Below are 13974 nucleotides of genomic sequence, written 5' to 3' on the forward strand. Positions count from 1 at the left end.
CAGGTAGGAACCCGAGTTCCTTCACTAAATAGATTTTCCTTTTGTTGTCACATTAATTTGCAACTCATTAATAGTGACAGAAGTGAGGTACTGCACCGATGCTATTTGCATATTCATGAGTGACTTATTATTAAACAAATAAGATTTTCCTATCTTCGCGAGCACCCAAAGTAAGGCTGAACAGTACATTACACCGGCCCCGATGCTTTATTCTCTCTTTAATATGTTAATAGATTCAGTTGATTTCTTTAAGTAAATACGCATCTATAAAACAACACGTACTTTATAAAAAAGAAATCATTTAAATAATAATCCATTAGCAAAGTTGGCAACAATTTAAGAGGAACAAACCATTAATACCAACGCGTGAGAATCAATTTGCGAATTTTAACTCGATTGGGTGGTGGGTTGCGGACGGCCGAGGAGGACGACCTGTGAAAGCGTGGGAGCGCTTAAAAAATATATATATATATATATATTTTTTATATATGATATATATATGAGTTTCCGGAGACAGGTACTCGAATTTTCCGCGTCTTTCGGGTGCAAGTTCCCAGTAGGGCGAACACTGCCTGCGTCCCGACCGGGATCGGCGTCTTTCCGGCGTCCGCAGGGCACCGGACTTGGGAGCTGAAGGCAGGCCTGAGCGCCTCGCCGACTCGGCCGCTTTCCCAGTGTTCGTCGACCCCGGATTAGCACCCGGTTCAGCGGGGTGGGGGCGGGGCGGGGCCTAGTCTCTCTCGGCGAGACTCCCCCACCCGGCCGGGACTGGTGGCCTCCCCTCCTAGCCGCCCCCAAGTCGGGCATGGCTTTCGTCACAGCCGGCTCTTTCCTGCCCGGGTCAGGGCGGGTTCCCCCCGCGGCGGCGCAGAGCGCGGGGCCAACCGCGCACCCTTATCTCGGCCGAGTCAGACACTCGCCGCGCGGAATCTGTTGACATTTACTATTGTTCGCAGGAGTCCGGAGCACGGGCGGGGGCGGGATGGAGGCGAGGAGAGGGAGGGCGGCGAGTGTGGGGCAGTCGGCCCGAGTGTGTGTTTTGTGTGAGCTCGCGAAGGTGGGGGGGGGGGTGTGCGCGCCGGCTCCACGGAAAAGAAAAGTGGCCCGCGGGCCCGGAAGCTTCCGAGCCGGCTGACCGGGCTACGCCGGGAATTGTGGCGGTGCCGGGCGCGCCGAACGGGAGATGGGGCAGCCGGCGGTGGGGTCCGCGGTCGGAGGGGGTTGGTTCCAGCCGCACGGCCCCCGGTGACCCGCAGGACACAAGTGCATTTGTGCCGAGCCGTGGCGGGGATTAAAGTGCCATACGGCCCGAGCGAGGGGGGCGAGGCGGGTGGAAAACAACTCCCCGCGCGCACAAAGCGCGCATTGTTCCAGCCACCTCCATTATGCCGCGCTGCAGCCAAGAGCCCGTTTCGCAACTGCCCGCCCGGCGCGCGCGCGCGCACGCACACACAGACCGCCACACACACACGCGCGCGCGCGCACACGCACACACAAGCACGAATTCCCCCGGGCCGAGGCCAGGGGTGGGTGCGCTCTGCTGGGACTGGGAGAGGCCGCTGGGGCCGGGGTGAGAGGGGCTGGTGCTCGTCGGCTCAGGGCTGGGCTTTTTAATGTCTTCTCCCTCTAATTTCCTCCCCCGCACTTTTCCTTTCCTCCGTCTCTCCAGGCCTACCCCGAGCGCACCCCGGAGCCTCGAGCTCCCCAGGAGAAGCGGCGACGGCGGGTGTGGGGATCAGGGAGGGGCGCTCTCAGCCGCTGTCACCCGCGGTCGCAGCCCCAGGCGTGCAGCGCTTGCCGGCTCTGCTGGGGACACGTGCTCGGGAGGAACGGGGGAAGCATCCCGCCTTCCAAGGAGAGGCTCCCGGAGCGCCCCCATCCCGGGCTCTCCAGGACTTCCCCTGGCCCGGAGCGGGAGCTGCGGAATCCCGCGCCGCACTGCCGGGTCTGCCGGTTGGAGCTCGCCAACTAGGACAGCTCGGCCACCACTACCCTCACCACGCCAGTGCCCGGGCCCCGTCCTCCGCTCTCGCTGGCTTTCGCGGCACTGATGGGCACCCAGAGAGGACTATCAGGCCTGCCCGCCTCTTGGGATCCTACCCTGTTCTTCCCCGGGAGCGCAGTGGGGATGGGGGAGGCCGGGAGAGAACTAAGGCACCCTCTTCGCCTCCCGCCGCGCCCTCCCTGGTGGGCAGGTGGGGAGCGTAGGAGCCGGAGCGCGGCGAGCCAGCGCGGTCTGGTTTCCTTTACGTTTACAAGCTATAAATAAACTTCCCCTTGGGCGGATGCGCGCTGCGTCCAAGGGCGGCTTCCCGCCGAATCGGGCGAGTGGTTTACGATCCGGGCCGGGAGCTGGTCCTAGCGCGGCCTGAGCCCAGGGTGGGGCGCTGGCTCAGGGAGAGCTCAGAGGTCAGCCAGGAGTGGCCGAGTGACCCTCCATCCCCCGCGGGGCTGGGGCGCCTCTGCGGTGAGGCCCGAGGGTGGGGCCGGGTGATTTATGAGCCGTCACCCCACCCCGCCCCTCCCGTTTCACTTGTTTTCCTCGCCTTCCTCCCAAAGCCTCGCCTCCAACCTTGCCCAGGGACGACTTGGCAGTTTCAGGCTGCCGAAGCGCCAACAGCGGGCCCGGCGGGGCGCGTGTCCGCAGGACGTGGGTGAGGCCCTCGGTGCTTTCACCCCCGCGCCCCCGCCCGGGCTCGGGACCCGGCCGGCTGAGCGCGACGAGGCTGGGCGGCCTTGGCCGGAGAGGCGGGGAGGAAGGGCTGGCCGCGCGACTCCGGAAACCGCGGGCCTGCGGGGTGGATCGCTGACCCCCAAGGTCACCGGGCCTGGGGAAACCACCGGCCCACGCCGGAGCAGAGGCCACCGCTCCAGTCGGAACCCTACTGGGGCGGGGGTGCGCAGCCCCGCGCGGAAGCCCGGAGGACAGGAGACGCAGCGCGGAGGCCGCCACGCGTGCCGGCACTGCCCTCCCTCAAAGGGGCGCCGTTTCACTCGCACCGCGAGCCGTGCCTCCTCGAGCCCTCAGCACACGTGTGGGGCGGCTGGCGTACACGGAGGGTCCTATGGGGACTGCAGAAGGAGTGGGGTGACTCCGGCAGCGGCTGCGTTCGCTTCCGCCGAGACTTGGGAGGCTGCGGGGGAGAGAGGCGGCCAGCCGAGTGGGCGAGGGCCTGGCTTGGGAATGAGGAGGGGGCGCCCTCCCTCCTGGAGGCTCCGTAGCGAGCGCCCCCAGCGTCGCCTTCCCGCCGGTGTCTGCGGCGCGAGGGCCGCGGCCCCACTGCACCCCAGGCTGGCTCTTCTGCCTCGTGTTTGCTTAACCCTCGACCCCTCTGCGGCAGCTGCGGGTAGACGGATTCCTGGCGGCGCTAACGCTGGGGCTGGACCCCAACCTCGGGCAGTCGGGAGCGCCCCTCCCCCTGCCGAATCTCCAGGCCGAAGGTCCCCGTGGGCCGGCGTCTCCGCCACCTACACGGGCTTGGGGACCTTCAGGGACTGACAGAAGGGGACCCTTGGCAAGGTCCCCATTGTTCCCCGGGAGCTGGGAAGCTGACTCACGCTCTGAACAGAGCGATGCCGAGTGTTTTCTCGGCAGCCTTTACCCGAGTGCTTTATTTAGACAGGCTTTATTTACAGTACACATGTTTTCGGCTCGTTATTCTGGAAGCGGGAATGGAAACTGGGCAAAGCAGGAGCTCTCCCCGTGAGCCTCACGTTTGGAAGGGGCTGAGGCTCGGCGCAGTCGAAGGATCCCTCTCTGGCTGGCGAGGTTCCCTAGTGAGAGGCTTTGGAGGAAGACAGGGAAGCAGGAGCATAGAGGGCGCTGGGGCGCACCCAGGGGGTCAACCCCTCCCGCAGGGCCACTCTTCAAAATGCAGAGCACCCCAGAAAGGTGACACACCTGCAGCTCATTACACAGACTTCAGGGAGGGCGATGGCAGGCGGGTCACATGGACACCAGTTCAGTGAGGAAAGCAGGCGTCTTTAATTTCATTTCCTAGGCTGCCTCCTTATGCTTTGGACCTCCGGGGTGACCCAGATCCTGGTCGCTCTGGATTCTGTGAAGTGCCTTGTCCAAACTCCTGAGTGCAGGGTACAGGCCGGCCAGGCCGCTAGAAGGCCCGTGGTTGCCAGCCTGCAGTCAAGCCTGCTTTTTGGCAGCTGTTCAGTAAGTGGGGTGGTCCGGTTAGGGACTGCAGGAAATTGTCTGAGCTAGATTAAATATTTTACAAAACCTTCGGGGGGCCCACGGTTGACTTGAAGCTGGCAATGTTAAACCAAACAAAAGTTAACGAGTTCTCTCTCCTGACTTTTTAGGTACAGTTCAGAGAAAACTGGGGGTAGTGCTCTTTAGAGGAAGCAAGTTTAATGGCGTTTCCTCTAATTTTTCTCCACATCGAGATGTAGTCTTCCTGCTGCTTGCAGAACTCAGTAGCTTCTCTGGAGTTGGGGTATAAGAAAGGCCTCTCTAGGGTCTCTCCCGGGGCAAGGGGCGGGGGTGGGGTGCAGCTGACTTGATCTCCCGTGGCCTCTGAATTCTAAGTCCTAGGCCCTTTGCTTGCTTCTGACTCCTGCAACCTGACCGGAAGAGGTGCTCTGGCCCTCGGCACTGCACGGGACACAGTGCATACCCAGGAGCCCCTTCTCCCAGCCTTCCTATAACTCAGCCCCTGGGAGAGAATGGCCTACTCCTCAGGGGCCAAGGCCCAACAGCCTGTGCCTGGCCTGAGTTTCTCTCCCTTTCTTCAGTTTCTGGCTGCAAAACCTGAATTGCTTTTTGGGGTTAGTCTGCAGGGTTCCCCTTTCTGAATCTCACATCCCTTGGTCCCTGCCCTCTGGCTTGCAGGGGGTGCTGACTTTTCCCTGGTGTGGATACCCACCCCAAGCCCATAACCAAGCTGCAGCATTTGAGCTCCGCAGGCCAGAAGTGAACCATGGTCCTGTGAGAGGAGATGGCTTGACCTTTGCAGGAGGGGAAGAGAATGGAGATTCACAGCTTGCTGCCCGCGTGGCGGGGAGACCCAGTGTTGCACAGGGAGCCGCAGGCAGGCTTGCCACAGCCCTGGCGGCTGATAGGAGTCTGTAAGAGGAACCCAGCTCTGGGAGGCAGAGATCTTCTGTGCCCTGGCGAGGTGCACAGACCACTCAGCCAGTGGAGCTGCTTGGGGGTGGGGGCTGTGGCTGCTGCCAGTGGAGCCGGGTACGTGTGTGGGAGTGGTTCACAGAAGCTGGGGCCAAGGTTGAGGCTGCAGTGGAGGATGGGGCCTCTGGAGAAGACAATGGCCAAAGGAAGCTGCTCTTGAGGCCCAGCCACCTGGAGACTGGCTCGTTTGATGAGAGACCCCCCCCCCCCCCCCCCCCCCCCCCCCCCCGCAAGAGCCTAGGAAGGATAGAATTGCCAAAGGATCTAGGTTGGGCCTTTAAACATGAATATTTGGGGTGATGTCTTCCATACAATGCCTTTCCAGGGGGAAACAGGCCCTTCATCTGCAAGTCCCCAGAGACTTCAGGCACAATGACCTCAGGGCTAGCATGCAGGTCCAGGCACACCTAAGGGTGTGTGTCTCAGGAAGGGGCAACCCATGCTGGATCTTTCCTAGGCTCTGAGGGAGGGGTGGGCAATGATGGGGTGCTCCCACCCGATGCTGAGGCCGCTGCCGATGCTGAGGCCGCTGCCGTTGTGCTTGAAGCGGGAAGGTGCTGCCTTTAGCTTCGCTGCTGGAAACCATTGTTTGAGTCTGCACCCAGAGCTTCTCCAGCCGGGCTAATTCTCCACGTGTCCAATTTTCGTGTCTGAAAAAAAGCAGCAGCACAGAAACAAAACCATATGACAAGACTGGGCTGCAAACCTTGAAGAATCAAGAAGAGGGTGGGGGAGGTGGCGGTTGGAAAGGGGGAGGGGAAATAATGTATGTGTGTGTGTATGTGTGTGTTGCGGGGGGAGGGCGAGGGCGGGGGCGGGGAGAGGCAACGGCGGCGCACAACTCAAAGTTTCGACTCTTTCCTACCCGATCTCACCTCCCAGGCGTGCTCATCTGATGCAGTTCCAACTCCCTCAAACGATTCCGCAGCCCCGGCGCTCGCGGGAGTGTGGAATTACAGTTGGGAGGCGAGGCGCTGGGGGACAGGCGACGCGCAGAGCTGGGCAGTGCGGAAGCACAGGCCCTCGGCGGCCAGACGGCTCCGTCCCCCTTCTGGTGCAGGGCGGGAGGTCGGTCCCCACACACCCTCTGCTGGCTGGGGGCTGGGGCGGGGAGCGGGCCGGGGCTTCTCCCGCCTACCTCTCTAGGGCGCGAGGTGCCTCCTCCCCTTCCTGAGATCCATTTCCTTAAAAACTAGCCCTAGGGCCAAGCATTTAGCCACGGGTTCCGACCCCCGCCCCGTGCCCTCTCCAGGTTCTCCAAACCAGCGAGGGCACTTTAGGCCCGGCCTCTCTCCCCCACCCCCCACCCCCCACCCCCGCTTCCGTCCGTGCACGAGCCTGTGGCGGTCACTTGTGCGACTCTGGAGGGCCGACGGCCCGGAGCTTTGTTCTCTCAGGGCTTCCCCTTTTCCCCTAAGTCACCTCTTCCAGGCTTTATCTGCCCCCCCCCCTTCCACATTCGCGCATACAAACAACCCTGGTTCATAATCTCATTAGCATAGGCCTGGGTGTGGGTGACCGCGAGGTTCCCGGCGCCCCAGCGCAGCGCTCTACTTCGCTGCGAGCCTGAGTTTGCACCAGGCGTGCGCCCTGGGCGGGGGGGGCGGGGATGTTGCGGGGGGCCAGTGTTGGCTCCGGGGCAGGATTGGGGCCAGCCGGGAGGAGGAGGCCGCCCGGGGCAGCCGGAGCCGCGGGAAGGCCCCTCCCAGCGCCCAGTTGCCGTGGTCCCCGGAGCAGATGGCAACTTTGTCTCCTGGTGTGCGCGCAGCGACTTTCAACACATTCAAAAGGCTGCGCTCAGCCTGTCGGGGAAGCCTCGCTGACATTCAGAACCGATTAAAGACCCGAGACGGTGCCAGGCGCAGTGGAGAGTTATGAATTAATCATGGGGGTTACCGATATCTGAGGCTCCCCAGGGCAGCCCCTCTATTATTAAGCAGCCCCCACTGCCCACTCTTGACCCCCCTCCCCCCCCCACAAAGGGGTAGGCTCGGCGTCTTTTACACTGCCCAATTAACAGCCACCGGGTAACGTGAAAAGTGTTTGCCCCGCCACCCTCGGTGCAAGGCTCAGGTCGCGCCGCTGGGCCTGCCAGACGCGCGTCGGGCAGAAAGCTCAGCCTCTGGGACAGGCCTAGGGTGAGCGCCCCGCCCCGCCCCGGGCCGGGGGTGGGGTGGAGTGCGGCGCGTTCTCAGGCTCGGTGCCCCAGGCTCGGCTCCTTTCACCTCCGCAGGGGCGGAGGTGGGGAAGGCCCTGGCTGGTGGGCGACGCCGGGGGGCGGGGGAGCTCTTACCGCGGGGTACGAGTCCTGGGCCCCCCAGAGTGGCGGCAGGTTTGTGGTTTCGCGTGGTGGCTCTGGTGACGTTCCAGGCATGCAAAAGCGAGGTTCGTGTGTGCTGTGAAAACCCGCACATTTCCTGGGCCTTCCAGGAGGCCAGCTGACTGGAAGCCTCAGGCTCTAGGCAGCCAAGGGTCACCCTCTGTGCCCGGCACCCCTGGGAACCCAAGCATACACTCGACCACCGAACTCCCTGTCTGCATATTGTTAAATCACGTACACCCTTCTAATCTTCCCTATTTATTTCCTGGGCCTGCCTGGCCACAGATTTCTGCAAGACAGAGCAGTCTTCGGGTTCCTCCTGCTTCCAGAGGGGCCATAAAAAACAGATGGTCTCATTAGGAACAATTTATGCATATATATTTCGAAGAGTTCAGCAGAGCCGGGGTAGGTTTGCAGCCCCTGCGTCAGGCAGGAGCAAAATATCACCACTTGCAAATGTTTCCAGTTTGCAAAATAATGGCCTATCCAAAGTAGCTAAGCAACGAATTACTCAAACACTAGAAGGTTAGATGCCAATATTATCACATTCCTCGTGTTCCTTAAACTGTCCTCCTCCGCGGTCATTGGATTTCGGAGGGAGGCTCGCGAGCCTCGCACCCCTACGCCCGCGGCTTCCTTTCAACGACTATTTCCAATCTCCAAGTCAAATCACTTATTAATTATAGAGGCAACTCGAGCAAACCCAATTACCCGTAGGCAGCCCTTCCCAGATGGGAAGTCTGTCTCGCGGCTCCCACGGTGGCCCAATTTCTGGGGAGCCTTTTTTTTTTTTTTTGCGTCCGATTTCTTTTTGCCAGTGGACTGCCAGCGGCCCTGAATGTTTCCTCTCCCTGATTCCTCTTCCTAGAGGCAACTCCATTTTCCTACCCAGTTCGCTTTCCTTCCTCCAAGGAGACATCCCCGCCCCTTAGGAGGCGCTGCCTTCAGGCTAAATTTACCGCCGCGCCAGGTTTAAGCCTTAGGCGTCGCAGACCTGGCGCAGGAATGGCGGAAGCCGTAGACAGAGCCCTATTCATTTGCAAAGGCGGAGGGCTGAGCGATTCGCTCCCTCGGCTGCCCCTCGACTCTTCTGTCCTCCCCTCAGGCCTAGCTGGTGGCTGGCGCTCACCTCGATTTGTGAGCTGTGGCCCTGGACCCCCAGGGGTTCACTCCCCGGTCGCAGGAAGGCCACCTCGCTTTTAGTGCTGCCACAATTCTGGCCACATGGTAATAATGCTAACCGCCTGCATTCTGTGCCAAGGCAGTTTCCATATACAGCTATCTTTAAACCACACGGCCACGCATTTATACGGACAGCATTCCTCCCATTTTGCAGATAAGGAAACTGAGGTTAAGAAAACTGCCTCAAATCACACAGTTGGTTGGAAATGAAGCCCTTAATCCCAAACCTGAGTTTTCATTCACAGCTTCAAAGACACCTTCCGGAATAGTATAAAACCGCGGCGGGAAGGAGGGGGGCAGTTGGTTTGCGTGCAGCAGAGGATGCCTGCCTGGTAGCGCGAAGGCCTCGGAGGTTTCAGGCAAGTGGTCTAGGCGTCCACTTGGCAGTTGGAAAGCACACCGGCTGGACGCGGCAGAGACCTGGGAAACGGAGGCGTGCTTGGGCTTTGGGGCGCTAGGGTGGCTGCGCTGGCCGGGGGCAGGATTGCGGGGCAATGCGAGGCCACAGGGGTCTTGCAGCGCGTGGAGAAGGCTCCCGTCGCCGCTTCCGGGGCTGCGGCGCTCGGGGGACGGGGGACGCGTTGCCGGGCGTGGAAGGCTGGTCCGGGCGACCCGGGGGAGGGGGGAGGAGCCGCGCGGAAGAAGCCTCGGGGGGTCCCCAGAGGCAGTCGGCCGCGGTCGGGCTTCCAGGGCGCGCACGCTAAGATGGAGCCAGCAGCTCCGCGGAGGGGAGGGGAGGGGAGGGGAGGGGAGGGGAGGGGAGAGGAGGGGGCAGGGATGCGCGGGCGAGCTGGTAACCGTCTGCAGCGAGGAGTGTAATTGCCCCTGTGACCGCGGGCGGCGAGGGCGGGGCGCGCGCCCGGCCTCCTCCCTCCCACTGCGCCGCCGCGGGGAGCCGGCTTTTGGCTGGGAGGGCGCGGAGCACCTCGAGGGCCTGGCAGCCTCGCCGTCCGGACCGTGGGCCTCGGCGCCCCCGCCAGGGGCCGCGCCCGAGCGCGGAGGCCGCTCCCTTTGGCCCCCGGGCCCTTCCGCGCACCAGCCTCCCGCCGCCTCGCCTCGTGCGTGGTGCGCCTCGACCGCGGCCTGGGGCGGGCTGCTGCGCCCTGGTGACGTCGTTCCCTGGAGAGCGGCGGCCGGCCCTCCACCCCATCCCATCCCCGGTTCCGAGGCGGCCTGAGCCACCCCAGCCGGACACGAGGCCGAGCTGGGCTGCGCGGCGCCGGCCGCCGGTCCCCGGGTCGGGAGGGAGACAGTCCCTGCGCCCCTGGGAGCTCCCCGCGCCGTCGACGGGCGCGCTCGGCCCTTTGGTGGCTTCCTGGCCCCGCGCCGAGCCGAGGGGCCGCGTCGGAGGTGGGAAGGGGGCCCGGGCCGGCCAGGGATTCCGGGGTTTGTAACCCGTGTAGTTTCTGGCTTTCACGGCTCGTTTGAAATCCTCCCACAGGAAGATGTCTGCCAAGGAGGCCTGCGCCGCTCGGAGCCCCGCGCGGCCACCCGGGTGTGCGAGTGTGAGCGCGCACGCGTGTGTGTGTGTGTGTGTGTGTGTGCGCGCGCCCGCGCGCGCTCGAGACCTGGGGGGATGGGGGAGGGAGCGGGCCCCGGCACCTTCTCGCCGGGCGGCCGAGTTCCGAGCGTGACCCGCGGCGCGGGGCCTGGCACCCCGGGCTCGCCCGCGCCCCCGCTTCGGCCCCGTGGGCGCCCGGGAGTCCCTCCCGCGCCTTCCTCCTCGCCCCCGCGGCACGAACTGTTAACCCAGGCAGGTGACGGCGCCCGTCGTGCGTTGGTCTTTATACCTCGTGAGTTCAACACTAATGAGTTATGGGTTGGCCCACGAAAACATAATGTGTAAATTAGGAATTTAATGATGTGTAAGATTAAAAGCTGCGCAGGGTTGCATTTATTTAAGGCTGCCATCTTGTGTTCGCAGAGAAATTACTCGAACGACATTGACCCCCCTTGCCTGTGGGCCTGGAAATGGCGCGGGGGCGGGGATGGGTTCTGGGGGCTCCGGGCGGTGGAACTCGAGGCCCCTCGCCGCTCTGGCTGGGTGGAAGGGAGGCCTCAGCGGAGCAAAGTGTGGTCTGGGGAGGCCCAGACCGTGGACTGCTTCTGAGTGGGCCCATTCCCAGGAAGCCTGAAGAGGGGTTGATGAAACTCCCTCCATCGCCCCCTCCCTGCTTTCTCGGGTTACGGATTGGCAAGGCCCACAGGGTTTGCCAATTTCTGGGATGCTTTCATCTCCTTCCTGCCCTGGTGAGCTCCTGTGGTGCAGGGGTCGTCTCCAGAATTCAAAAGCACCCATTTTTTTTTTTTCTTGACCATTTCTCTTCATATGAACGAGCTCCAAGTGTTGAGTCTGCTCTCAGGGACATAAAACCTGTCCCATGAAGTGGCCAGGGCCCCCCAAGACCTGGGCAGGCCTGGACTTCTGCCTCTGAAACCTCAGGTTTATGCAGATGCAGCTCACTCTGGTTTTTTTTTTTTGTTTGTTTTCTTTTTGCAAATTCAAGGGGGATATAGAAAGCAGAGAGTCCCTGCTTTTATGCTCTGACATTGGGGTGCCCCCCCCCCCCCCCCCCCCCCGTGACAGCATGCCTGGGTGCAGGCCAGCAGCCACCCTTACCTGAGTCCTGCTGGGCCCCACCTATTCCTGGGAGCTGAGGAGATTCGTTTTTTCTAGCAAAAGCTCCTGATCATGTGTGTGGCTTGAAGCTCCCTCTCGGTTGCTTGTCAGACTCAGATGAGGAGTCTTGGGAGGCTGTGCAGAAACAGCCACTGGGCCAAGCCTTCCCTCTGGTTCTGCTGCCAAGGTGACTGGCAGGTGGGACGCCTCTTATGAGCACCCCATGTGAGGCCTCTGGGCCGATCTTTGCCTAGCCCTGCAGCAGCTGAGAAGGGGGCAAGGCAAAGTGGGGTGCTCTTGGGGCCCAGTATAGAACTCCTTGCTAACCTCCTTCCGCAAAGAAATGTGGGCTTTTCTCTGTGAGGCTGCTTTTTTGCCTGGTAGTAAGAGATGGCCTATTTGGGGGGACCCGAGATGAGTAAAAGCAGATGGAAAAAGGAGCAGTTCATGAACTTTTATTTAAGGAATGAAGGCTTGTCTTGGTAAATTCTAGAGTACCAGGACCCCATGGGACATAGGCCTCCAGCATGTGTTTTGTAGACCTTGAAAGAGTTAATGGAAGAAATGTTCACGGTTTGTCTGTTTGCTCAGGCCCCATACTTATCTAACCAATCGCTGAAAGGGTATAACTTTAGAAGTTTCCTTCTGTCTCCCGCTTGGCTGGGAGTTTCAGAAAACCCTTGCTTAAGTAATCATGATAATCCTTTCAGAGTCCTTAGGGTCTGAAGCCATTTGGTGTTCCCACTTGAGTCGTTCCTAGAAGAAAGGACGAGGAGAGAAAAAGGCAGCCTATAATAAAGGGCACTGCAATGTACCCCTCTGAGAAATTTCCTCCCTGACTGGCTGTGTTGTCCGGGTAAACTTACTAAACGCGTCCCCCAGTTTCTGAGAAATGGTACTGCCAGGCCTGGATGTTGGCAGGGAAGGGAAAGATCAAAGGGAAGCCAGGTTGGGGGGGCCATATTTTCCCTCTGGGTGAAACCGTGAAGGGGATACCTGACGTCCTTGGGCAGCTGGTCAGAGTGGTAGGCCTTTGAGATGCTACTGGTAAGACACTGTTGGTATCAGAAGGAAGGTGTGGGGGGGCGCCTGGCTCTTGATCTCGGGGTCATGAGTTCGAGCCCTACTTTGGGCCTAGAGCTTACTTAAAACCAAAAAAGAAAGATGTGTGGTTTCTTGCAGTTCCTTCAGGAAACTTTTTTTTTTTTTTTTTTAAGATTTTATTTATTCATGAGAGACACAGGAGAGGCAGAGACATAGGCAGAGGGAGAAGCAGGCTCCCTGCAGGGAGTCCGATGCAGGACCCAGTCCCAGGACCCCAGGATCATGCCCTGAGCCGAAGGCAGAGGCTCAACCACTGAGCCACGCAGGTGCCCCTCCGCCAGCCAACTTTTTCCCCTTGCTGTATGTAATGTCATGTCTCTAAGGGGTCCCTCGGCCCTGGGCCTGCCCCCTGCAGCCCAAATCAGCCCGTCATGGGAAGTGCCCTGCCACCACCTCCCTCCTAAGCCACCCTGTTCCTGATCTGGGTCCTGAGGGCCTCAGACATCCCGGCTCTTTATACAGCCTAGCCTCTTCACTCCCAAGAGGATCTTTATCCCCTAAAGAAATTCTTCCCTGAGCCATCGCAGTAGGCTGGCCAGACCTGTCCCCATTTCTGGTGACATTCTCCAGGCTTTTGCTTAGTCGTTTATATGCCATTCCCAGAGAAGCTGCGGGCGGAAGTGAAAGAATGCTTGGCTGGATTTTTGTAGGTCTTTTCGAGTCTGTTCTGCGGCTGATCTAGCCCTACAGGCTTAGGCAGGCCTATTCCCCTCTCCGCGCCCTGGTGTGGGGCAAGATGATTTCAAAGGGCCTTTTCAGTTCAGACTTTCTGACAATTTCTTTGACAAGGCTGGAAGTGGCTGGGATTCTAATCCTCAAGGCTGGATACAAGGAAAAGGCAGTTTTTGATTGATTGGGAGGTTTCGGTGTTTATGGCTTCTTTGGCAGCTGCTCAGAACCACTGTGGTAGACAGTTTTAGCTTTGCTCGTCCGACATTTGGTTCCCCTTCTCGATCCAGAACCCACACCCACACTGTTTGGGGAAACCATTCCTCTCTGACCCTCAGTCCAGGTGCTTTGTGGGAGGGGTCTGACTCTCTCCCTGCTGCTGAAATGGGATGACTGGAGCATTTGAACCTGTCCCCTCACCCCACTCTGGCCACACTGATTGCTTCAGAGATTGGTATGTGAACTGAGTGTGACCCAGAGAGACAGTTTGAGAACTTGCTGTTTCTGGTGGAAAAGAGAATGACACTTTCTACGGGGGTTACCAAAAAGATAGGTTCTAAGCCTGGGCTGGCTGGCTGCCTGAGAATGGAGCCGGTACAGGCAGAGAAGAGCCTCACGACAGAGTCTTCATTGTTTGAGCCCCTGGATCCCACTGAACCTGAAGCTAGCCCTGCCCCAGGATATTTCGGTAACGTATGCCAATAAATTCTTTTTCCTTCCTGAGATCACTTTGACTTGGGTTTTCTGTCACTTGATTTACCTGCGACCCTGGGGAAACATAGAGGTCACTACCCCCAGACAGGTTCCCAGAAGTTAAATCCAGGTGGTACAGAGCCAGGACAGGAACCCAGATCTCTCCTTCCACGGTGCTTGGCCCAACGAGTTTTGTCACCCTTTTAGTTTTCTTTCTCTGGCCTCTAGATGTTTCCAAGGACC

This window comes from Canis aureus, chromosome X (genome assembly GCF_053574225.1).
Source record: "Canis aureus isolate CA01 chromosome X, VMU_Caureus_v.1.0, whole genome shotgun sequence".
Classification (NCBI taxonomy): domain Eukaryota; kingdom Metazoa; phylum Chordata; class Mammalia; order Carnivora; family Canidae; genus Canis; species Canis aureus.